At 41.5% G+C, this 27,655-nt stretch overlaps 1 protein-coding gene across 5 annotated transcripts in view; it reads right to left on the reverse strand.

Annotated features, from left to right (window-relative positions):
- The window catches only part of dlgap1b (discs, large (Drosophila) homolog-associated protein 1b), a 137,554-nt gene extending 110,196 nt beyond the window's left edge, over nucleotides 1-27,358 (reverse strand). For all 5 annotated transcript variants that reach the window (XM_064332811.1, XM_064332812.1, XM_064332810.1 and 2 more), the window contains exons 1-2: nucleotides 27,142-27,358; nucleotides 3,524-3,623 (exon numbers count right to left, since the gene is read on the reverse strand). The gene's annotated coding sequence lies outside the window, so the exon portion shown is untranslated. The remainder of the gene's footprint in view (nucleotides 1-3,523; nucleotides 3,624-27,141) is intronic.
- Between the last annotated feature and the right edge of the window lie 297 nt (nucleotides 27,359-27,655).

The raw sequence follows: 27,655 nt of genomic DNA on the forward strand, positions 1-27,655 counted from the left end.
CCGTCATTAACTTGACTCTGTGATTGGATGTGCAAACACGCTGAACATGCAGCTCCATGAATGGCTTAAAAAAATGTCCTGTGGATAAAGCCAATAATAATGCTGATGATGTTGTTTTCTAATAAACTGAGACGTTCTTGGTGGAGACACCCATCCCACGTCGCTTCAGTGCTCCCAGAATCCCACAGAAGTGCTGATGTCCCACTTGGGGATTGAAAGCGCTGGAAACGATAATTGCAGGATTCAGAGAAACATTAAAGCTAGAGCACTACAGTAATTAAATCTGGAATCTTGCCTGAAGTACAGCTAAGAAAATATTATTCCAAAAGACTTTCTGTCCAAAATTAAAATATGCAAACGTTCGGTTTCTCTCAGTCCATGGTGAACTGCTTATTACTGTAAAATAAAAAACAGCCAAGCAACACCTCAGACTCCTAACTGTGGCAAACCCTTAGGATTGATTCCTTGTGGCAGCACCCATTGTAAGACTATCCAAACTCCTCGCGTTATTGTTTGCGCACGTGCATGCAGCTGAACCCGGGTCATTTCCCCTGAGAGAGGTGCCTCCTGACAAATGAAAGAAATGAATGCACAAAGGAAGCTGATAAATGAAAGCCAGCAAAGTGGGGATCGCTGTGTGTTGTGCAGTGGCGGTTTTGAGCCCAGAAGCCAGAATCCTTGAGCAGGACATATCATTAGAGGTCACAGTGGGATTGGGGGCCAGATCCTTGAGCAGGACATATCATTAGGGGTCACAGTGGGATTGGGGGCCAGATCTGTGTGCAGGACATATCATTAGGGGTCACAGTGGGATTGGGGGCCAGATCTCTGTGCAGGACATATCATTAGGGGTCATAGTGGGATTGGGGGCCAGATCCATGAGCAGCACATACCATTAGGGGTCACAGTGGGATTGGGGACCAGATCTGTGTGCAGGACATATCATTAGGGGTCACAGTGGGATTGGGGGCCAGATCCTTGAGCAGGACATATCATTAGGGGTGACAGTGGGATTGGGGGCCAGATCCTTGAGCAGGACATATCATTAGGGGTCATAGTGGGATTGGGGGCCAGATCTGTGTGCAGGACATATCATTAGAGGTCACAGTGGGGTTGGGGGCCAGATCCTTGAGCAGGACATATCATTAGGGTCACAGTGGGATTGGGGCCAGATCCTTGAGCAGGACATATCATTAGGGGTCACAGTGGGATTGGGGCCAGATCCTTGAGCAGGACATATCATTAGGGGTCACAGTGGGATTGGGGCCAGATCCTTGAGCAGGACATATCATTAGGGGTCACATGGGATTGGGGCCAGATCCTTGAGCAGGACATATCATTAGGGGTCACAGTGGGATTGGGGCCAGATCTGTGTGCAGGACATATCATTAGAGGTCACAGTGGGATTGGGGGCCAGATCCTTGAGCAGGACATATCATTAGAGGTCACAGTGGGATTGAGGGCCAGATCCTTGAGCAGGACATATCATTAGGGGTCACAGTGGGATTGGGGGCCAGATCCTTGAGCAGGACATATCATTAGGGGTCACAGTGGGATTGGGGGCCAGATCCTTGAGCAGGACATATCATTAGAGGTCACAGTGGGGTTGGGGGCCAGATCCTTGAGCAGGACATATCATTAGGGGTCACAGTGGGGTTGGGGGCCAGATCCTTGAGCAGGACATATCATTAGGGGTCACAGTGGGATTGGGGGCCAGATCCTTGAGCAGGACATATCATTAGGGGTCACAGTGGGATTGGGGGCCAGATCCTTGAGCAGGACATATCATTAGGGGTCACAGTGGGATTGGGGGCCAGATCCTTGAGCAGGACATATCATTAGGGGTCACAGTGGGATTGGGGGCCAGATCTGTGTGCAGGACATATCATTAGAGGTCACAGTGGGATTGGGGGCCAGATCCTTGAGCAGGACATATCATTAGAGGTCACAGTGGGATTGAGGGCCAGATCCTTGAGCAGGACATATCATTAGGGGTCACAGTGGGATTGGGGGCCAGATCCTTGAGCAGGACATATCATTAGGGGTCACAGTGGGATTGGGGGCCAGATCCTTGAGCAGGACATATCATTAGGGGTGACAGTGGGATTGGGGGCCAGATCCTTGAGCAGGACATATCATTAGGGGTCACAGTGGGATTGGGGGCCAGATCTGTGTGCAGGACATATCATTAGGGGTCACAGTGGGATTGGGGGCCAGATCCTTGAGCAGGACATATCATTAGGGGTGACAGTGGGATTGGGGGCCAGATCTGTGTGCAGGACATATCATTAGGGGTCACAGTGGGATTGGGGCCAGATCCTTGAGCAGGACATATCATTAGGGGTGACAGTGGGATTGGGGGCCAGATCCTTGAGCAGGACATATCATTAGGGGTGACAGTGGGATTGGGGGCCAGATCCTTGAGCAGGACATAGCATTAGGGGTCACAGTGGGATTGGGGGCCAGTCACTGGCTCGCTGGGACGCTTGAGACGTAACAGCCCTGGCAGATCCTGCTCTGACATCACTCACTTGCTCTATTTTCCCCAGCTTACACAAACCTCTCTGTTAATCATCTTTATTGACTTTCGCTTTCAGCAGTTTAAAGATGTCAACAAGAGTGTGCTCTATAGCCTGGTTCATAATGTGTGTGTGCGTGCCTGCGTGTGTGCACGTTTGTGCGTGTGTGTGTGTGTGTGTGCGGGTGTGTGTGTGCGCGGGTGTGTGTGTGCGCGTGAATCAATAAATGCTATTGACGCTGAAATGGATGCTGTGAAATATCCTATTACGGAGAGCACATCAAAGCCAAAGCCCATACGTCCTTCTTAACTTTCATCAGTGCTTATTGGATCCCAGCTTCATTTGGGATCTTTAAAATGACACACAACGCCACAAAGAACAGCAGGCCATAAACACTTAGTTATAATTACCTGTTAATAACCTTTCCAGTTAAAAAAACCAACAAAAAAAAAACAAATGGTCTCCCTGATATTGCGTGAGCGTTTCCCTCGTTTGGCTGCCTGTGAGAACAGCCATGCAGTCCGGGCATGAGCAGGGCAGCGCAAAAGCCACACGTTCAAATTCCGCCTTTGCAGTTCCTACTGTGTCAAGAACAAGGGCTTACTTTGACCTTTAAGAAATGGATTAGTAAAGGTCGCAGGAGCTTTGAGAGCTCGTCGAGAGACCTCCCGGTGTGCATCTCCCAGGTGGTGCTTAGGCCCACAGAGCTGCAAGCTGCATGCTCTATACTGCACACGCAGAGGTGCGGCTACAGAGCGCCGCTGCAGATAAACCGCATTTGGCTTACACTTGTTATTTTCCGCATACTGCATGTGTCAAATAATTAATTAATTAATCAAGTGAATCAATGCTCTCGAGAAAATTGTGCTAATAATACAACAACAGTTCGTGAAAAATGAACGGTTCATGCGTTAAAACACATTGAAGGAAGCTAACTGGAACTGTGTAAATGTGATTTATATCAATTCGATTCCTGTGAAATTCTCATAAATACGTAATTTTACCTTTTTTATAGTTCCTGGGAAGGCGGGTCCATTTGGAATTGATATTGTGAAAAGGCCTCACTCCATCCAGGGTCACGTGTAGCTTTGAAGCATCTCCTTTCTGTGAATGTAAAAAAAAAAAAAAAACGACTTGTTTTGATTGTTTGTGACAAATGAGCTAAGACCAGCAGCGTTAATCCCAGTTAATAACAGATAAAAGCTAGAAATCCAATCTACGGCTAAAGTGTGTTTAACTGAAGCCAATGCAGTGACCGCTACAGATTACAGATGACATAAGCACCCCGTGTACGGAGTCCAACAGGGTGTAACACAAATATGACCCCACAGGGAAACATATCTTTAACATTTTGCTTATTACTAACTGAAGAACACCCAATGAATTATACAGTAAATGGCAGTTAAAAGATGAGTCGAGCACTGCTGTTGTGAATACTTCTGGGCTTAGCTAAAGACAACTGGTTACATTTCAGCTCATAATAATTAGATGGTTTCCTTTGTAAGCAGTTTAAAATGAATGCATTTACGCACAGTGCCATGAAAAGGTATTTGCCCCCTTCCTGATTTCCTCTAATACTTTTTCATGTCACTGTATGCGACTTTTGAAACACCCTGTGAACAACAATGCAAAGTCTAAGTACAGTCAGAGGTATTTGAAAAGTAAATATCCAAAACACTGCACAAATTCACAAAGTTATAGTACTAATCATAAGTAACATCTATGGCACCTTACAATTGAAAAATGTACCATAGACGTCAACCAACACATTGGTCCCCTGCCTGCGTGGCTCTGACAAGGCAATTACACACTTCCAGCCCTGCCACAGCGAGATGGGATTATAGGGTGCAGGTTTCCCCTACCCTTTCTTCTGCCCACTCGGTCAAAGACCGCCGCGGCCCAACGCAGTCTAATTTAAGGCCGTATCATTTATTTCCTGTTGGAATCTACTCATGGGGTGACTGATCTGATTAATGGCATCACGGCGTGAACATTCCCAGCTGGGCAAAAACACATTTGTTGCTGGGGACTAATTCCTTCCCCTAGGACGGCCGGAAAACTCCGGCGTCAGCCGGATGAATCATCACCGTTTGCTCTTGCCACTCAAGACCACGTCTAACGTGTTGGCACTCTCAGAGATGTTCTTCGCCCACCCCCATCCTCCACCCCCCCCCTCCCCCTCGTCCTTCCCCCTCCACCATCCCCCACCTTCAGTCCCGCTCTTCGAACCACGGGCAGCGGCGGCGACTGCCCCGCCGGCTCCTCCTCGCTGTGCCCCAGATACAGCGGGATTATTCCGCTGACATCACAGCGCGGGCATGCGCCACCGCTGCCTCCGCGCGGGCGGAAAATCTCTGATCTGCGCGGGCGTAAGCCCCCCGAGCCTTCAAAGCCGCCTCGTCCACATACCACCTCCACCGCCGGGCCCCAGAACGTGCGGGCGGTAACCGCGAGCGCGCTATCCGCGAAAGGCTGGGCGTGCCACGCTTTGGCGGTAATCGCAGTGGCGTGGCGGTGTGCGCTGGCACAATGCTCGTCAACATGGGACCGCAATCTGCTGAACTGCAGATAACTACCAATGGCACACCACAGCCACCCTCGACAGCACGTCTGCCAACCACAAACAGCAAAAAAACAAAAAACGTAATAATGAGAGGTGCCACTATGCCGTGCGAACACAGAAAAATGCAGGGGTTTTGCTTGATTTGTTAAAACATTTGCCCCACTGTTCAGAGTGAATTGCACTCAATTGCTCACAAACAGAATGTTTTTTCGGTCCTCATCATAATATTCACTGAAGACTTGGCACAGTGGATACTAGGATCAGATTAATAATACAACGAATATCCTTTAATGTGCTGTATGAATAAAAAATATTGCAGATGACCTTTACCATAAAAGCCTTCTTTATAGGACCAATACATGGAAGTGCCCCAGCTTCAACAAAACAATGAAAAAATATTAACAGCCTGAAAAGTATAAAGATTGGAAATGGTCCGACTAGATAATTATTTTTAGGGTCAAAACACTTCCTATTTTCCTAAAATATTGAAATGTTTCAGAAGGTAGACTTTACCCTCATATGCTGCACTACAAATAACCTTGCTAAAGTTATTTCACCAAAAAAGTCATTTGAAACAAGCATACTGCCCACATTTTAAACACATTCAGCTAGTTCAGTGGGTCACTTACAAACACACATGCTTAGTGTATGCACTTAACCAGTATGTGCTCATAAAATAAGTACATGTAAGTGAATTGAAGGGGGTAAAATCACAAACTGCCTATGTGTGAAGTACCATAGTCCTTTACATTCAGCATGCACTCAGTTTCAGAAACCAAACACAAGAAAATGTAATGAATAATTGATCATATAAATAATTACTACTCTACAGTATTTTAAAAGGCACATTATCCCATGATGACAAATGGTTCATGAAAAGTCAATTCTTTAAATCTTGTGTGCCTAGCATACTTAATAGGAGGCAATGTCAGAACAAGCATTTACACACACCAGTGCTTAGAATTCAGTGTGAAAAGCATTGTGAAACTGAGGTCAGGACTACAGCAGCATCATGTACTATAATGGTAATTATAATACAAATTATAATACTTACACAGTCAATTAAACTAAAGTGTGCTGCCATTGAAGATGGCAAGATAGCTTTGTAACACACTGGGCAAGGGACCAAACTTGTGACCAGAATATTGTAGGTTTAAAACCCATTGGGTGGATATCAAGTGTTGAAACCCTTGAGCTAAATCCATTTAATATATGAGTTATTCACATTGCAACTGAAGTACAGCCATTATATCAATTGGTGTTTGAAAGTGATATAAGTTATAAAAACGACCATTATAATAATATCTGACAATCAAGACATTAGGTGAATCAAACTGCTCAGCTGGACAATGAAATTGATTTTATTGACATAATTTTAAATGGCATGAATAAACTATAACAAGCTGCTTTAATCTAGTGCTAGACTGGGTCTAGAAGAGATTTGTGAGCATCATATAGTATTTCCCCTTGAACAAATAGTGCTTTTCAAACCAAGCTCCTTGATGCATTTGCTTGAGTGCCAATTCACTCCCGCACGGCGCAGGAGTGTCAAAACTGGGTCGAATGCAGATTGGATTGCCTTAAATTGAATTTAACCCCGCTGAATTAAGTTTGCGTTGACGGCGGCAGTATTTATCTTAATGCAGCACAGAGTCCTGCGCTCCTGCGTTCCCACGAGAGGCAGAAGCGTCTTTTTTCTACATGCCAACGCTCGGTCACCCAGCAACAGCAGGCAGGCCTATCGGGTCACTGTGCCACGGGCCCGACAGCCCAGCACATCAAATGTGGGCTTCCTCCAGGTCCCAGGCAGTGTGGCCTTACGAGAAGCTGGGGGTCGAGAGGGGGTATGGGGCGGGGAGTAGGGTATGAACACTGGCACAACTGTCCCTCGATGGCCTCAGTCACAGTCAGGGTTACTGCAATCTTTAAACAAGCTAAATCGCCCTACACTGAGGGAGTTAGCCTGTACTGAAGTGAGCTCCGCCATGCCATTGCTGCTCATTGACTGATCCTGTCAGCACACACTGCTTGCCAAGGTTTCTACCCTCTCAGTAAACTCATTCAGCTAATTATTAATGCATAGGACATCGCCAGAGTGACGCCATGCATTTAGCCCACATGTGTACAAGACAGGAAAGAGTTAATTCAATGGTATGAAAGGACAAATTGTCCAAGGGAAACAATACAGCGCCACAGTCCCTTAAATTTATCATGCACTCAGTTTTAGCAGCCAAAAATAGATATGGGTTTAATATAAAATTGATAGAAAATTTTAATGAAAAAAAGAAGAAGAAATAATTCCTCCTTTTGACCTGAGATCTTTAAAAGAGGGACTTTATTCTGCTTTAACGAGGGCTCTACTCTGCTGTCCGTGGTGCTGAAACAAGCCATAAATGCTTTCTCCTTTCCTGCTGGTTAAGCAGCATGTATGATAGCAAGTAATGACATGGTTCAGATGGTATGTTAATACACAAATGCATTTGTTTACAGTAGCACTGTGCAACTGTAAGAACAGGCCATCATAGAAAAGAGTTCTGACATTTCATCACCAAGTCCACCACCCTCACGCAATCACAGCCATTTTTCTTCCGATATACGGGGGGAAAGTGGTGCTTTTTGTCTGCTGAGGACATTTCTATGGATTTTTTTTCACTCAAATACTTGTAAAATCTATTCTCAGTAGGGGTGAAAGCAACATTTGCTGTCATTTCACCTCTGAATACAAATAACAGATAATGGCACCTGACCCATTTGACACATTTGGAGGTTTTCGGTTTTAACCTGATGGTCAAAATAATCTGGATCCACACAACTGTTAAAGGGTGCGATTAAAGTCATCTGCTTGAGCCTAACGCCAAAAAAAAAAAAAAAAAAAAAAAAAATCACTGATGCCCTTCTACCAGCTGTCAGTCAATTTTGTGTTCAATTATGGCATTCACCAAATCCCCACACATACGGCCTTTCACTCTGACTAATGAAATTACTAATAAATCCTGTATCACAGCACCGAGGCAAGCGCTGTAGGGGCTGAAGACAACTGCACAAAGCAACCTTTGATTTAGTGAACTTAAAACAGATCATTGGTGGCTAATGGTTGATTTACGAATAGTCGGCTCTGATGCCACTTGTGATTTTATTGGGGTGGCTTCATAGAAATGACAGAATACCCAGACAGTGTTAGAAAATTTGATTCTATGCAAAAAGATGAAGCCAGAATGACAGGCTGTATACTCCACTGAACACCGTCTCCTCATTATGAACTCATATTTAAAAGAAAAAGGACTGCTGCTGTAAATGAACCCAGTGTGTAAACAGCATACACAATCGTGCTAAGAGTCCCTAATGACAAAAATATTGCATAAATAGTGCCATGTGATGCTAAAGTTACAAATAAATAAATCATATTATCTCCTTATGCCCCTGTAAACTGAGTATACTGCTTCAGAATAACATTGGTTTTACCAAGAGCATGCATTGCTGTTATTATAATACAAGACTACTGGCTAGCAGTCTAGGGTGTGATCGTCGACCCTCTCTCTCCTCTCCACAAGGACCTACAATAAGAGTCTCACCCAGCGTCAAGACCCGATGAAGACACACCAGCCGTTTCTTTTATAAGGTGCAACTATCACCATCCAGGACTAACAGCTAAATCACAGCCATAAGAGTGAGAGAGAGCAGAGCAATTACCAGTTCAGGAGGCTATGATGGAAACCACATCGGGCTCAATGACTGGCTATTTACGGAAAGCCAGACATGTGGCATTAGATTTTTAACCACTGTATCCAGGGGCTAGCTTTAACAAAAATAAATCCCATTTTGGAGCCGTGTGAGGTAATCTGTGCAGCAGATTTATTTTGATTTAAAAAAAGTTGTGTTCCTGCAGCAGGGGTCTGCAAACCTGGTCCTGGAGAACCACAGGCTCTGCTGGTTTTCACTGCTACTCTGCACTGAATTAGTCAATTGGAGCAGTTGATTACAGTTAGCTCACCTGGGTCTGAACTGTGTGATTTTAAAGTGAAAATAGCTGAGCTTGTGGCTCTCTAGGATCAGGGTAGCAGACCTCTGTCCTACAGCATCCACATATGGTCAGTCCAAGTCACCCATTTATTACTTACCTGCTGAGATTACATTTGTGTCACAATGATGAACAGTGAATCAATAGAATTGAGCATTTATTATTCTGGGTCATTTACTTAATCCTGGAGATTTAATCTGTCAAATGATCATCTGAAAACCAGATAAGCACAGGCTTATATTTTATTGGTATAGCATGTATGAGCAGGTATAGATAATGTCTGGATGGTATAGTATTTGACTATGTGAATGATAATTATCACAGGATGAAGATGATGATGATGATGGTGATGATGATGATCATGAGGCTGATGATGATGATGATCACAAGGATGATGATGATGATCAAAGGCATGATAATGCTGATGATGATGATGATGGTGATGATGAAGATGATGAAAAACAAAGTCACTGCCAGCAAAGGAGGTTACTTCATTTAAGACAGTCATATCCATATCAGTGTACCTGCCCAATCCTTTGAATACCCTGTCAGAAAACTATACATATGACGGGAAGGTGATCATATTCTAAAATAAATTCAAAGTGTTGCTTCTGCTATACCACTCCCCCCCCCACCACCCACTTTATTTTTGAAATTAATCATTTATACACTCCTTTAAGATAAAGCAATTCACTTCAGAAGGCACATTATGAAACAGCTTCATACATAATACATATTCTGAACTACATGAATCACAGCATCATATGCAGCCTTTCAAATACAGCTGAGACAAAACAGTCAGCGCCCATTCCAAGTGTAAATTTCTCTTCAAGAAATACATGTTTTTTTTAATAGGCATTCAAGTATGAAGTTACTTAGTTTCTGAAAAGTAACCTCTACAGAAAAGAAGAAATGTTTCTATCATGGAAGGTTAGTATTCATCTGCCCAAAAAAATATTCCTCCCCTCAGACTCCCCTCCCCTACCACTGCCATCTGTTCATATGGATATTCCTCCAAATTTGCCGTTGGCTTGCTGTGTGCATTCCACTGATTTTGTTCCCACCTTATTACGCTGCATAGCAAGGTCCATTCAGGCAGCTGAGAATTAGCCACTTCATTTACAAATGCACTGAGCTGTCAGCACAACAGGTCCTGTGAAGAACTGTGACTCTCTCAGTACCTAAAGCAGGTCATGCCTGTACCTCTCTCTCTCTCTCTCTCTCTCACTCTCTGACCTCTGCTGAGTGGCTCTTTGTTTATCAGTGTCTGGAACACAGCAGCTATGCATTTCTAACCTTTATAACACCTTTATAACTTATAAAGAATCTAAATCACCTGCTCTCCCTCTCTCTCTCTCTCTCTCTATATATATATATATATATATATATATATATACACACACACACATAGCAAAACATGTTCTCTCATGACTTTGAGAGTGTGGGAGGAAGTTTACTTGGGGCACTCATACAATTTCAAGATGAATGCAGAGCCTTTACATGTAGCTAGACACAGCAGTGTGCAGTACTGTAGTCACAGTTTGAACCAGTTGGGTCAGTCTGAGCCACTGTATAGAGGCAGTGGTGGATTTTAAAAGCTCTCTGCCGGTGGAGGCTCAGTTTTATCAATGCGCATGGAGCCTCCTTAGGGTTTTCTTTCTGTTTTCTCAGGAGTGACTTCTCTAACGTCAAGGTAGCTGGAATGGAAATATCAAAAGGAAATAGTGGTCCACTCTACGTTTTCACAAAAGAGCTGAATGTACCTTGTTGCATATAACCAGCTCTCATTTAATTAATCTTGCATTATCTAGTTAAGGCTCACAGAGCTACTTTCAGAACAGATAAAGAAAATTAGCATTTAGCAGAAAAAGAGTAGGAAGTTAATATGCTATTTATATGAGGCAGTTAAGAAAATTGACCCAGGCTGTTATATGTACGGCCACTTAGGTGAATTTACCTTAGGTACATAAATATATATATATAACTACAATAATTGTCAAACATGCTTCAGTAGTAGCTGGTACTAAACCATAATTAAGTTACTGTCACCTTGCAGCAATTGACAAAGAAAAAAGTATTATTGTTAGTTGATATTATTAGTTGATATGGAAATATATAAGCTCATACTGGTGATACAACACAGCTACCAGTACCATTTATTGGTGGTCATTTGGTGGTCAATGTTAAACAATTATATTACTGTGCAGCTTACAGTGGTTGAGAAAATTGAGTTTTTGCATTCTGAGCACAGGATAGCATCAAAACAAACCACAGTGGGCACTCTTTGTCCTTGGGACTTATCCTTTCATGTTTACACATCCACATCCTTGCCTATTGTTTTAAGTAACCCGAGAGACAGACGTACAGAGCTGTCAGCCAGCAACAAAAAGGATGCTAAAAATCTTACAGCCAACAATGCATTCTCTCCAGTCTTTGATTCACACATTAAAAAGACTCCATTTTTTCTTTGGTCTAGGGAACAAGGTAAAGGCAAATAAGGTAGATAAATAATGCATGGCAGGTTCAGTAAGCTGTGTTTAAGCATTGTAGCTTTAGCATCTGAATAAATATAGCTTATTTATGTGCTTTGGAATGCTACCAATAGTGTTACTGATGCAGATCCTCAATGGGACAGTGCAACTACAACTCTTAAGTAGAGAACAAATCAGTACGCAGTCCATAAATATCAACTCTGGGTTCTGTCTCTCCAATTGGGAAGACTTTGAATGTGCATAGGTAAACAGGGCATAGGCGGCTTTTATCTTCACACATACTAAGCTGTTTGTCATTGTACCTGAGTGTCTGAACTATTTTTCTTTCATCCAGCTGTTTGTGAAAGTGTAAGGAAAACCTTGCAGCTCTTAAAAAATTCAATATCATTCATATTTTTATAATTACATCATGACTTGGTAAAGCTACCAATTACTGATAATGTTTTGATAATTGTGTTCTCTTACGTGCCATTCAGCGACAGGTACCAACAATTACTAATTTAAACAGTGTATTTAAAATACTATAACCATCCTTTAAACTTTATTGAACACAGTGATTAACATCTCACACCAATTTTCAGATGTCCAGTTGAACACTAGCTAAAATGAATTTTATATTAAACACACTGTTCATTGAGCTAAACTTTCAAGTATAGATCGACCTCAAGCCAAATGTAAACTGATTAAAGATTTACAGACTTTAAAACTGATTAAATATTTAAAATGTGTCACAGCCCTTGAAAAAATGCATTATATGCACTAGCAGTAATTTTACTGATACAAGGGGATCGACAAGAACACTGCTGAACACATTTCATAGCTTTAGCTTAATTCCTTCAATTATGAGCTAGGGAAGACGGGTCAAAACTCCATAACCAGCATAATAATATGCCAAGCACTAATTGCTGTATGCATATGCGCAGAAGGAGCTCAAGCGGTATTTGGCGGATCATTGCTGAGGCATTCTCTCGCAGAGCAATTACACGCGAGAAGACGCCACACAGTTTCAGTCCCCTTCCTCGCTCGTCGTTTGAACATATGGACAAAGCCGGCCAGAGAAGACGGGGGACTGGGAGCAAAAACAGATGCCGTAGATGAATGTCACGGAGGCGCACGTTTGGAAATAATAATTGCTAATCACCGTTCACGCTCTGAAGCTGCAGCACCTTTCTCTTCCCGCAGCCAGGCGTGCGGAAACAGGGTGCAGCGCACACGCTCTCTGCTGAGCGGCACCTCAACCTCACGCCCTGCCAAGAGGCCGGTTCCGCTGGGAAGCCAGCTGCACGGTGGGCATTAAGCTGGAGCGCAGCACGATTAGAGAAACGCGGATCGCTTGCCCTTTCCCATAATTACACGCAGCTTGGGAGGATGAATGCCCCTCTGGCGAAGACAAATTCGAGGATGGGTGAAATTCCGATAAGATAAATGAAGCGGATGAAGGTAAATTTTAGAGCAAATGAGAACCGAACCGCTTTGCGGAAGTCGGGCAGCTGCACTACCGCAGAGACACGGTTGCCTCCAAGTCCCCACTAGCGTACGGCTAAAGCAGGTTTATAAATACAATAATCGCTCTGGACCTTCTTCCTGGACATTCACGTCTCACTCGGCTTTAGCCACCGCCACGGGCCTGTAACAGCCGTAGGCTGGTTGTGTAAACGTCACTTGTGCCTCGTAGCCGCGCTCTGCAGAGCATGAAATAAAACACACAATTGTTGGGTCCTGTGTTGTTTACAGCACAAATATTTATACATCCATATGCATATATTATGACTACATAAGCCCCCCTCCCTGTTAACTCTCTAATGTATGAGTTGGAGCAAGCTCATCTCCAGTTAAACCCTGAAACTCGCATTTGTCTTGTTTGTTGTTGTTTTTTTTTTGTTGCTTGATTAACATAATCCTTTACTACCTCCGTTTTCATACTGATTCATCTATAAATGCATCTATCTGTCACTATTCATTGTGCGATATTGTTGACCGTTCACGATAATGAAGTCGCCCGAGTGAACCAGTCATCATGGACGTGTCAATACAGGGAATGCAGCTTTACTGGGCCTTAGATTGTAAACAGAGAGTCTGTAGCATTCAAGACAAGATTAAGCCTGGTAGTAGAACTCTAGACTGCTGGAAAATCAGTGAATCCAGATGCGCCAAATGGCCAGTCTCCAGTCCAGTTACTAAACTTTACATTCCAAAATTTACAATCACCCTGGTATGGATGGCGTATAAAAATACTGTTTGGGAAATATTCAACAGTTTTTCTATTTTAGAAATGAAATGCATGCTGTTCTGCACGTTGCTCCAGGAGGGTTACTCATGGTTACTCTAGCATACAGTCATTCAAGCCCGTGACCACAGTGTACAAAGAAGCCTGCACTCCTGAACTCATATAACGCTGGTTCCATTCTGACTTCCTGTCTACTGTTCCAAATGCACTGTTACAGGCACTCTTAACACAATCTAGCTAATTGACCCAAAAACCAAAGGACTCAAAACAAAGCCAAGGCTCATCTCTGGATATTATTATGCAATTAAAGACACTCCCAAGAATCAATATATCACAATGGGCTCTGTCTATTCAATAATAAAACCCATTCAAAACCACCTTTTTCTCTTAAGCTTTGAGCTGCAATTTTTATTTTCTTTTTTCTGCATTGCTTGCAAGCATAAATCTTGACAGGGTGGCCTGATTCTGTGCAATACTGGCACATTGATTATTCATAGCCAGTGGATGTGCAGGGAATATGTTTTGTTGCCCTAGGTTGAAGACCAACTCCAATAGCGAAGGCAAATACATTTGACATATGCCAATATCTTTTCCCAGCATTCACCCATTCATCACAAATTTTTCTGGCACTAGTTGGCCAGAACTTCCTGTCATGGCTCTTACTCAACCTTACTCTTACTGACCATACACAACCCCAACTGACAGGGTCTCAAAACGTACATTTTACATGTTTATCATTTTTATCATTTTATTTAGAGAGCACATTGTTGTTTACCTCAGTCTTCTTTTGTAGGAGCTTCCACTTTCAGAAAAATAAAACATTTGTTACAAAAGACAGTGCAGGCTTTCATAAATGATCTGTGACTGTTGCAGTGTGGAAGGTGCCCATTTTCTCTCCCCTTTTTCACAATTTCAGACAGAGCCAAGAAAGAATGTAACTGACCTTTACGGAAGTGAGGTGCTCAAAGAACATTTCTGAAAATATAATGTACCTTACTATGGCATTGGGACTGGAATCACAATCACTGTATACCCCCAACTCAAAATTTGTAAATTATAAAATAGCTAAAAATTTAACACAGTACAGATCCTAACTATACTTTATACATGAAAATATAGGAATAATATCAACCTAACAGCTAATACATAAGTCAATTTGTTATAATGCATTATAAAATTAAATTAAAATATTACATTGATTTGTAGTAATATTATATCAGTATTGTTTTTTCAGTCATGAGCTGCTCAGATGACCCAAAAACCAAAACTTTTCTAATAAAATGCTCTTGCACATATTAACTGGAAATTCATTTAGCAAGGAAAACTGAAATATTTACCATATCATAGAAATCAACCCCCTTCCATGTTCAAGGTCACAACGGTGCCTTAAGCTGAACCAACCCAAAGATTCAGCTTTACAGGGGTAAGTTTCATAATATTACCAGAGCCTTTCAGACTGTTTTTTAATGACCAAAAACAAAAAAACTAAAAAATAGATAACTAATAAAAAAACAACAGAAAACATGAGGTCAACTACATGATAAAATGAATGACAAGGGAAAAAACCTGAAATTAAATGAGGATTTACCGTGCAAATTAGATTCTAAAATACTAATGAAAGGCTTAGACCAGACAGAGACAATGGTAGCATCAACTTGACTTACTCAGAATAACCAAATTACATGCTGTTAAAAGCCTCTTCAGAAGTTTGCGACAAAACAAAGTCAATGACAAACCCAGAGGTAATTTGACTCATAGCAGGTTTCTCATCAGAAAATCACATAAGAGGGAGAGGCAATTGGTATGATGGCAAAGCACGTGATCAAAGCTAGCATCTGGCAGTAATTTCAAACATATGGAGAAAAATAAGAAACTGTGGTCAATGTGGAATATAGAATAGTGAAATAGTGTGGTACAAGCAAATGCAAGAAAACTAAATAAATAAATAATCCAGCATGCAGCGCCACAAATCATTGACATCATTATAAATTACTAATTATGATCCCACTGAAAATGGAAAAAAAAACAAGGGACATTCCTGTACCCTGGCCCATATTGCTCTTTTAAACAACTTATTTTCAGACAGAATGTTAGTGATAATGTAACCCTTAATATTTTGAGATACATTTTTCTCTGGGGGACACTATTTGAAGATTCACTGCATTCTGCTCTGACTCATCAGCTTGTGTATATAAGTTTTCAGTGACCTTTCGAAATGAATGATTTTACAACAGACCAGAAATACTTAACTAAATGTTTAATCTATTGAAACCCTAACATACTGTAACTAGTTTTTTTCAGAGAAATTACTTTGGAAGGAACAATGTCACTGAATTCACAACAGAAAGGTTAATAACAGAGACAGAATGTCAAGCACTTTCAAGCACAAAAATTCTATCACTTTTACAACCTTGAATTTTCAACATTCAAAATATTGCAGTTAATAGCTCCCAATTACATGGGGATCTAAGTAAAGCTAACCACACAATTACACAAACCACACAAACAGCAACACAAAATCTAACACAATTGTTCAGCAAAATCTCAAAAGATCTTATGCAGAACTCCAAAGAAATTTTCCTTGGAATCCACACACTCCCTATTTTGTGTGACACAGCTCTTAATCATACAGGATTTTCCTGCATATGCTCCCACGGAAGCTGGTTTTTGAAGAAGCCAAGACTGCTACAAGTTTCTGTCAGCTACAGGAATGGAATGTTTCCTATTCTGCTCAGTGGGATGCTATTCCCCTACAAAATATTGCAGTATGAAAGCATTCTGCAAGGCCGTGTGCATAATATTCAGGAAATGCCACTTGTACAATTTCTCTTGAAAATGCTAAAATAACTGCTTGCAATGAAATGCGAGAGAGTGTTTGTTCTGGTGCAGAGAACTGGAAATTCAGCATCAAACTGCATTGATTTCCCTATCAGGACAGCTCTCTGAAGATAAGAAAAACTTGGGGAAAACACACACACACACACACACACACATACACACACACATACAAACACACGCACACACACACGCACACACACACACACATTGGCAAGCTTAAGAGTCATTTTCCTTGTCCAGTCTATTCCTTTTTACCAACCAAGCATCTGTGCTGATCTTTGTCATGGTTTCAGAATAACTTAATAAAAACCACGTTGGACTGCCCATTACTCACTGTCTCCTTCAATGATGACTACATTTAAGGAGTCTATTCCTTGCTATCAAGACATCATAAAGCTTTGTGGTAAATGCATTAGCGTTTGCTGCATTCATTATTCAGCAGACACTTTAAGCCATGACTTCTCGCACTGTTGTGGATGATCCTTTCACAAATAGCTCATCTGATAAGAGCAAGGCCATTGTTAAACCCATCTTATGGATCTATTCTCAAGATCATAAAAATGGCCTTCAATTCCATTTAAAGCCACACCTTCTGCACTGATAGCCTCAATGCATTAGCTCAATTAACTCTGCTTGCTTAAAATAGACAGCAGCGATGGTCCCAGGCATCACTCTGGCATGTGCTGACTTCCTTGAAAGCCGAGCAAAACAACTTCCTAGCCTGACCTAAAACAAACAGCTTAATGTCTCAGTGGGTTTAAACAAAAGGATTAGCCTTGCACTGCTTCCGGATGCCAGGGGCAGTTGTAGCGAAGCTCTTCAAAGATCATCTAGGACAAGGCTGCCCAACCATGTTCCTGGAGATCCACCACTCTTCATTTCATTTCTACCCTAATTCGGCACACCTGATTCTCCTAATTAGCAGCTCGATGAGATCGCTAGCTGTTGAATGAGGTGTACTTTGTTGGGGTTGGAGTTAAAAACTACAGGATTGTAGATATACAGGAGTTGGATGGTCTTGATCTAGGGAAAACAGGACAGAGATGGCCCTGTCTGCTGGTTAACAGAAAAGGACAGGTATTCCCGACACATTATTTATGTCTACCATGTGAAGATTATGCAGGTCAAGACGTTATCTATCTATAAACAAATTACCTGTAACAGTGAAAATGTACTTTCCTTTTTTTCCTCAGCTTGGATTATGGTCTGTATTTAGTAAACAATTGCCCTTAATATAGTCTGGTGAGGTGATTTTAGCATATGCTGAACTTCAGAAAAATTATCATATGCATTTATGAAGTCCAAGCTAAGGACAAAGCTGTTGATTGTCCATTGAATCCAGGCATAATTTTGGTTCATGTATTGGACGAGACGTGCATGAGTTTTGTGCCCCACAATTTCTGAAAAAAGAATGGCCATAGGCAGCAAACTGATCCAACACCAACATTTTATCTTGCAATTTAGTGGATCTCCAGAGCACTACCTCAGAGCAGAGAATGATCCTTCAAGTCCATGTTTTTTTTTTTTTTTTGCGCTGTCATGTGAGTGCTACATTCCCTTCTTCTCTGAATTAGATATGAACAGATACCTGATTTTTGGGCTCTCTGCAACAAGTCATTATTTTTACGATCTCTGAAAATGAGGATTCAGAGGATGTATGTGTTGCTGTCCTGGGCCAGTTGGAATGCAAGAATGCTTACAGAGCAATCCCTTACAATATGCTCTTCTGCCTCTAGTCCCCAATACATAATGTGAGGCTGTTCTGTCATCAGAGACAGAAATGGGAAATGTGTTCTGGGGTATGGATGAGGTTGCTATGATAGTTATATGGTTAAACATAGTTGATGAAATATGGATTCCTATTATAGTAAAGGAGACAAACAGGTATTTTGATTCTAATGATTATTTTGATCTCATGGTTATGTGACTACTGCATTATTATCATTTTTTTATTCAAATGCAAGGGGATACTTTTTACTCTAGAGCACAGCTTTAGCTGCCCCTGGTCATTTTAATAGCACTAACTGGACAACTCTGCCTCTGCATCCCCAGGAATTGCCTTGAAAAGAAGTGGCACTGTGCTCTTTGTCCCAGGGCAAAATCCTCTGTTAGAGAGACAATGCAATTACAGTGATGCTTTGCTACTCTGTGAGTCGGGTCTCAGCACACACGACCGCTGCAAGGATCGTAGCTTTTCACTGAGTCATCCTGTGCTCACTACGGGCAGGGAGAGGCCCTTCTCAAGGCAGCACAGGCACTGACTGAAAGGCCACAGAAGTGACCTGAAATGGAATCTCTCTTATATACTGTACATGTGTCCATCCACATATGCATTAACTCACCTTTTGTGTCAGGTACTATCAGAACCCATATTTTTTTTTTTTTTTTTAATCTTGGGCAAGTGACAGCTTCATTTATAAAGACAGGACCTTGTGGAAACAATCAATATCTTGTGGAAACAATCTATATTAACCCCTTTATTAAGCCAATGGGGAGTTTAATAACTTTGTACATTTATAACTTAAATGTTAGGCATTTAATAGGCATTTTTTATGATCTTTTAAAAAGATGGAGAAATGAAAGCATTGGGATAATCATCCAATATTCACCTCACTTGTAATAGTTAAACTAAATTGTGCTTACCTTTCTGCATGCAATAGCAGTTGAGGTAAACAGTAACCACAGTACATTGAAAAAGCACAAATCTCATAGGTATGAGTTTCAGTATATTAGAACTTATTTTTCTTTGTCTCAGACCAAATAGATAAATTTATATAAATGGTTAAATGTACTTTTTAAATTAAGAGAAGGCTCAAGTGTTCTTGCTGCAGTAGACTAATATATTACAAATATCTCTCAGAAATGAGACTGAAGGGTTGCTGCATAAATAAAGGATAAAGTGGACTTGGACTGTACATATGACCCTGCCAAATAGTCTTCCCTGGGCTTTCAAATCCAGCTCTGACTTGAGCCTAGATTAAAACATTTCTCCTGACAGATAATGAGAGAGATGCTCATGCCTTTTGATGTGATGACAAAAGTCATTATCAATTCTGTCTTGCAGGTCAAACTGCATTAATTGTTGGTGAAGGCCGAGACCAAATGCTGCACAGCTAGAGATATGCCTCTTCCTGTTTCCTGTTACACTTCTATTAAAGCTGTCGAAATCCAATTGCATTGCATGACAACTGTATCCAGCTGTTCAATTATTTCAATGGCTCGGTCTATTCAATGGATACGATTTCTGCCTGAAAGCAAAATACATTTATTTTTAATTTTGGAAGCAATGGGAATGAAGTGAAGAAAGAGTGAATGAGTGAGAGCACATATTTTTTTATTTAAAAAAGATTTTGGGGGGTTGTATTTCAGGGGGAGAAAACACCTTAAGCAAATCCCAAACAACAATCAGATCAAGGAGCTTCAAGCAGTTATCCCAATTGTACATTTGTACTGGGAATCTCATTCAGTAAAGAATGGAAGGCTTCTGAGGCAGGAAAAGGGCTTGACATTAACACCCACCACCCGCCAAAATGCGGGTAGAATTCGGTAGTGGTATGTAACTCCATCACTTTTACCAGCCAATTCAAAAAATGAATTTTTTAAAATTTAAATGTAAATTAGGTAAAAGTGCGAACTAAGAGGTGTTTTTAGACCTGATTTAAAAGAGTAAATTGTAGATCTTAAGTTGTGATTCAAGACCTGATTTCAAGTATTAAGACCTGACTTCAAAAAGCCAATCAGCACCTCTTTTGTTTAACAGCTAGAAGCTCACACCATAACTGCTTTTGCATAGGATCATCAAGAAAACAGAAGTTGCTGAACGCAGCCTCTCATTCTTTAGCTTGCACAAAGGAGCAAATGTTAAGTGCCAGCTTAAAACTACGATAGGCCACATGCTTCGTAAGGGTTTGGAGTCACACTGCTCATGAGGACATTATGTCAATGTGTTCATGATTATCATTTCAGCAGGAATAGACCATCTTCTTATCATTTACCCAGCAGGCTAAGGCAATTCAACTGCAAGCCTTCTGTCGCGTTGTCTTGAAGCAAGCTCCCAGACATTTCTAACAGCACTACTGGAAAGATGCTTGTAAATATTTTAAAAGCACTACTACACTTATGGATATGACATTCCCTTTGATGCTACAAACCTTCCCTTCACCTCACCAGATTACAATGAATGCCTGGAGGTTTCACACCAAACAGATAAACTGATACAAAGTCACTTGCATTCCAATTTACCTTCATTAAAGGATAATAAATACCAGCATTGCACCATTACATTACAGGCATGTAGCAGAGGCTCTTATCCAGAGTGACTTGCACAACTTTTTACCTAGCATTTACATTACATCCTTTATACAGCTGGATATGTACTGAAGTACCTTGCTCAAGGGCACAACAGCAGAGACCTACCCAGGAATCAAACCAGTCAACCCCCAAGACCCACCCCCCCCCTTCCCCCCAGATAATTAATGTAAACTGATGTAAAGGACATCATGTGGTTTTCTTTATCCTTGTTAGTGGATTTATCCCCACGCACACGCTGCCTCCCAACCCAAATACAGATATCAAAAACAATTACTGCCTCTGCACACCACTAATAGTCACTGAAAATTATAGTGAATGCATTTGAATATATTTTTATTTATAATACACCTATAATTAAGTTAATATGGATTCTACCTTAAGGTAAGAATTTAACTGATGAATGCATATCATAATATTATTGCCTGAACTCTACTTTAACTGGGCCTCTTATGTAAAATGGCCATTAAATATATATAATAGGGGTCCTGAAGCTGAGCACCCTTTGAATCATTTATGAAAAACACACATGAACCATCATGACCAGGAAGCTCAGTGCATGCAGAATGAAATCTGATTAGCCATGTATTGTGGAGAAGATGAAAGGAAGTCACTTGCAATAAAATTACACTTTGCTAATTCTCTCTTCAACTGCTTGAGGCTGGCAGTCCTTGAAGGATTTTTTTTTAAAACGTGAAGGATAAAAGAATTATTGAACTTTTGTTACTTTCTTCATTAATTTAATCCAGAGCACCCTATTTGTGAGAGCCTGTCTGTGATGAATCGTAAATGAGCCTCTTCTGAGAAAGAAAAATTGCAGCGTGCGCACATATCTGTGCTTTGCGTGCTTGAATAAAGCCAATGATTTCCTCTTTGCCTGTCAGGTTAACACTGTTTGCATGCAGAAGCGAGCTCATCCCAAAGAGGTTAATCTGTTCAGAAAGAGTGTGCGATCTCTGTCGTAGTGCCTATTAGGTGAATGGGAAAATTGTTTCTGTTGAGCATTTAGTACTGTACCGCAGACAGAAGGCTTGCCATATGGCCACAGCTCCAGTCGGACGGAGAAACAGAGGTATTACTGTCGAGTGTCCCTCAATCCCGGACCACGTGATCACCTTCGCTTTCCTCTTCTGAACTGTGCTTTACCCGTTCAGACCTTTAGGTGTACTTTCATTTCTAAAATAGATGTGCAGTCTTACAGTGTAACAGCAAATCAAAACACCGGCATTTGTTGAGGGCATATATCTTTTATAACAGGTGGATTCCATCTGTAGTATGACTTACGATCATTTCTTTTTTTTTCATACTGCTGTTATGGCAGGCAAGGTGTTTTAGATTTTAGAGTATAACAGTAGACCTCAATTTGATTCAAAGAAATAGCAAAAACATGAGCAGGAACAGCCTGCAGAATACGCCTTGCCACATCCAGAGGCTTTGACTGCAATGCATTTCTGTAACATCCCGGCCGAGCGCCCTTTCACAGTCAGAGTGCGTTTCGCTTGCTGGAAGGCAAACAAACATGCCTTTATTCTCTCCACAGAATAGAACTAGACTGTGGCCATGCAAACCTATTCATATTAGCCCTGAAAATGTGTTCTGTAATCTAAGAGATGCCAAAGAAGCCAGTCTTTGGACTCATTTCCAATGCATGACTCCTGGCATTGATGGTACAGGAAAACAGAAGAACCCCATAGGCTGTAAAGTGACCTTACACGCATTGATGCGTGGGGATTTCGTTGAAAAATGTACTAATAAAAAAGCAGTGATGCTGTTCCAGTTCACTTAGCACAGTGGAATAGCTTGGCGCTAATGAATCTGATTACACACCCCCAGTGTCTCAGCAACTCTCTCATCAAGAGGGGCTTGTCAGCCCAGAGCCCGTCAAACCAGTGGCAAAAGCAAACCGACTCTGCTAGCAGGCCGCAAACACTGAGGAGGAAAAGTCCCTGGCATAATGGAAGATAACGCAACCGCAATTTCTGAGTTCATACCTGCAAAAAGACTTTAAAACTGGAGTCGTTCTCACTCTGCATGAGCACACTGATCGCCGGGTTTTCCTTATTAAGTGTACATAATCTCAGAGGGAGAAGGAATCACAGAAGAGACTCATTGTTGCGCCGGGATATGGTGAGAGATTGTCGTATGAATCCGCGACCGTTGTCACATGATTCTTCGTATCTGAGCTGCTTTGCTTCTTTTTTTTTCCTTTCTTCCAAGCCGCAGTTTCCCCCGGCACTAAAAAAACCTGGCTTTCTGGCATACAAGATTTGGTTACAGTCAGTAAAGTTCGCCGTTCTACTGCAGCTCGCAGAACAAAAGGTGTGACTTCTTAAATGACACCCCTGGGTAATACATAGCACATCCTCACAATAAATCTGTGACAGAGCTAGAAAATTAAAGCTAAACCTAGCAGGGTATCAGGTCTCTAACCTTTCGGGAATGTGCAGAGAGGAAGTCAAACCTCGGTGAAATGGGAAAACGACAGTAGAGCACAGAGTCCCCCCTTCAGCAAACTGGCAGGCTGGACAGCCAGGGGCACAGAACAGTTAAAGGAAACAAAAGCAAGCTTTGTCCTCACAGTATAATGACAAAGGGCCACTGAGAATATTGTGAAAATACTTATAAGGCCTCCTCATTCAAAGCAACTGCCAATTTGTATTCTCATTTCACAGTGAAATAGTAACTCAGGTTAAATGCTTTGCTCAAGGGTTCAACAGCAGTGTCTCATGTGGGATTTAAACCTACAAGCTACATGCCCACAATCCATTGCTATGGCTCTACAACACATGCCCCACAGGTTGTGTTAGGAACTGCGGCCTCCTCACTTACAAATTTAATATAACCTCCTATTATTAACCACTGTCCAAAATGTAAGGCGTGATTCTAAATTAGAGTGACTTGAATGTAACACCACTCACATATACCAAATTCACTAAAAATACAAATAAAAAACTGAAACACAAAAGCTGAGATTTTCCATGTAATTTCCTGGAGCGTACACAAAATATTTTATTATATATTCATTTTGGGTCCCTTTTTTGAAAAGATGCTATCTTCAGGGTCGAGGAAAGATTATTCATGAATAAATCCTAAGGTTATGTGAAGTGAAATGGAGAATACAGCATACATGTATCTGAGCCAAAATAGAAAATTATTTACACAGCAAATTATTGGCAGGTGTGTATTAACTGGCTCCAAATAAGCCTTCAAAGATGTTCATATATATGACAAATTATTTTTTACCCCTTAACCTCAGGTTTGTTGAACATGCAGCACCCAGAGACACTGCAACCACTCATCTCAGCCATATAATTTAAATTCTACCGATGTGAATTGAATCACTGCACAGAAATAAACTGCTAGAAAAATACATAAAGCCAAGCATGTCTATAGAGAACAGCTGTGGGGGGAGGGGCAGTTTTAAACAGGGGAGCCTGGATAGGCAATGCTGTTATCTTTCCAGTGCATCTCTGTAATCCATTTAACATCTCAGGACACACTAGCGGCACGTCTCTGAACGTTCTGAGGATGAAAGGGTTATTCGGAAATAGAAGCATGTTCACCTGCTGTAATCTCCACGTCCTCCAGCTGCAGCGGCCATGTGCGATCCCGTACGCTTCAAAGAGAGACCGTTTATGATTTGCAACCTGGGAGCTGGTGGAGAAACTGGAAACCCGTGCCTGCGTCTCATTCTCATGAATATCAGAAAACAGTCGACCCCTTTCTGTGTTTTTCACACATTACTGCCAGGGAATTCGGGGCCTAAATAACCACATAAATATATGAAAACCAAGAAGTGTTCAAAAATGAGCTCCTGCAAAGAAATATAAAGGAGCTCAGTTTAGTGTGTTTCTCTAACTGATAAGATAGGTGGTTCATAGATATAACTCGGGCCTGTTGCCAAATCCTTATATTGCCAGCCAGCGAAGGCAACAGACAATGAGAGATGTCCTCAAGGAAAACTGCAGCAAGGCTTCACTCTAATGGGACCCTTCACCCTCTGTAGATTCTTTAAAAAAGGAGTGGACTTTGGAGAAATTCTCTTAAGGCAGTAAACGTTCAGTTTGCCAAGACGAGAGGCTGTACTAAAGCCTGCATGTCCTTTTTGATGGGAAAAAAATTATATCATGCTCCTTCAGGGCCACATGAAGCAAAATACATTTTAACAACATAGCCGCAGTGTCATCTCACAATGAATTCCAGTAGTCAGCCCTCTGAGAAATGTCAGTGAAAGCTGGGTTGCATTTACTTTGCTCAAAATGCTTCACCTTAACCCCCCCCCCCCCCCCCTTTTATGATGTTAATTTGGATCTCCTTTTCGCAACTATACTGAGAAACGTCAGTTTGACATCTCGCTTTTTCTTGCTGTCCAAATATCACTGCTTTACACATAAGCCATGACAGCTAGGCACACAGAAGCTCACAATGACATCGTTTGACCTCTCAGGAGAATAGTGATGTTCACCTACCCTATCTATAGGGCCCTGTCAAGCCACAGGTCAGGTGTCAGTGAATCTATGGCAACAGCATGGTTAAGAACCACTTCACCCTCCAAGGTGCATTAAACTTTCACACAACATTGAAAGAGGTTCAGCAGATGTACATTGATTCAAATACCGAGGTCCTACTGTAAGTTCTATAGGTGGTTATGTCTGGGATTCAGCATGGTGTATATAAATGAACATACCTGAGAGTTATAGCTGATAATATAATATTTTTTCAGTGGATATGCCCAATGTGTTTTTGCTGTGACTTGTGATTTCGACAAATTGTGTTTGCGTGTGCGTGCGTTCGTGTGCGGCCGCATGAACTGTAATACTTTGCAATGTATTAACTCAATCCCTACAATAAATTATAAGAATGAATGATGAAGGGGAAAAATATATAAACATAATAAATGAAGGAAAACCACAGGGCTAGTGAAGCAACACGAGATTCAGCCTCTTCCATTCGTCTCTCACTCATCAAATGTGTATTTGGAATCAATATGACAGATTAAATTGAATGTACCAACCTTTACTTCCGTGCGCCGCAGTTAATCTCGTTTATCGATTGTATGACAGACGAAGCGATCTCGTGTTATGTGTCAAGCTCGTTTTTGTGCTATTAAAAAATCTTATGTCTATATTTGAGAAGCGCTGAAGCTTCTACTTGCATGACGAGAGGAAAGGCTCCTCTTCCAGCATAAATCATGAACAGATTCCTCGCATTCGTGAATGGCACACAGAATGTATTTCTCTATTTTCTTTAAATAGCTAGTGCTCAGAATCGCTGAGAGGCATCCACAATTAGCATAAGACCTTTTCTCGTTAACATTTACCGCGATGTTTAATATCCCATAACGATTCAATTTTCTCAAATGCACCCTGCACGCCGAATTTAAATCTTTCGTTCAAATGTATCCCAGCATTGTTGCCTACGAAACTATCATTCAATTCAGTCAACAGCCTTCTGTTTTCCAGAAGCAACTATAAGCAGACCACACAGGATGACTACCGTTCTAGCCTAAACAGCTCGCTTAGAATGTACACCGTAGCATTGACTCAAGCAAACTGTATGACCACCTTTGGAATGCAGTCATCATTCGGTGCTCCACATATATTCATCAGATAACGTGCAATCATAAAAGTAACTCTGACGTGTGTGCAATATATTTAGACAGCACGTAAGCATTAAGGGAAGGAACCATACATACCCGATGAAATAATTAGGCAATCGCCAACCGTGAGCTGTATCGGCTACACTTCACCGCGTCACTTGGCGCAAGTTAGTGGTTGGAATCGCATTGAATGAAACAATGTCACCTGTGAGCGCATCTAAATTTCCAGTTCTCACCTCAGAATATGCGATGTCCTGTTTCATTTGTTAATCACGTCGGGCTTTTAAATTTGCATTTAAGACATCGATTCCTCATCTTAAATTTTCTACATAAGATATTTTCTATAATACAACAAATCAGATAATTTCCTCCAAAATGACCTGTCGCTACAATAAACCAAAAATATGTTATATGCCCCTATTTTCAATAGCCAATATAGATGATATGCTATATCAACTGTCGAAAGGATGGTAGTTCTTGTATGTCACCACGGGATAACTAGCATCATCATCTTGAGCCAACCACAAGCACACAGACACGGATGTATCGCACCACACTCGAAAACACATGGTCTTACCTTTAGTAGCTTATATTAGCCAGCGGTGAAGAAGCTCGACAGAAACACAATTCATACAGGCAGCATCATATACCGATAAATCCTAATAAATAGTGTCCGGGCCGACTCCAAGCTTGACTTCAATAATCGAGGTACTGTAGCTGCTTCGCAGGGATGGAGAGGAGGTGTGAGGCAAATCGGAATTTTTGCTGCCCGCAACTGACAGTCAGAGTTACTGCAGCACCACAGATAGGAGGAAAATACTGAGGCGAGATGCCACGAAGACCCGGGATGGACACTAGAGTCTTGGATGATTAATTCCCCTGTTTGTAGCCCACACTGCCGCCCTAATTAGATTTTCCACAAACCAGTTGCGCTATTTTTAATAAGCATTAAAAGTGACTTGTCGGTATTTCATTCTTGATTAAATAAGTAAAATATGAAGTCGTGGGCAATGTTCTTATGAAGTGGATTTTTAAAGCGGAATTTGTGTTTTTCTGAATGACACCGGATTTGTCGTCATACTGAGTGTGGG

Source organism: Anguilla rostrata, chromosome 4 (assembly GCF_018555375.3).
Source record: "Anguilla rostrata isolate EN2019 chromosome 4, ASM1855537v3, whole genome shotgun sequence".
Taxonomy (NCBI): Eukaryota; Metazoa; Chordata; class Actinopteri; order Anguilliformes; family Anguillidae; genus Anguilla; species Anguilla rostrata.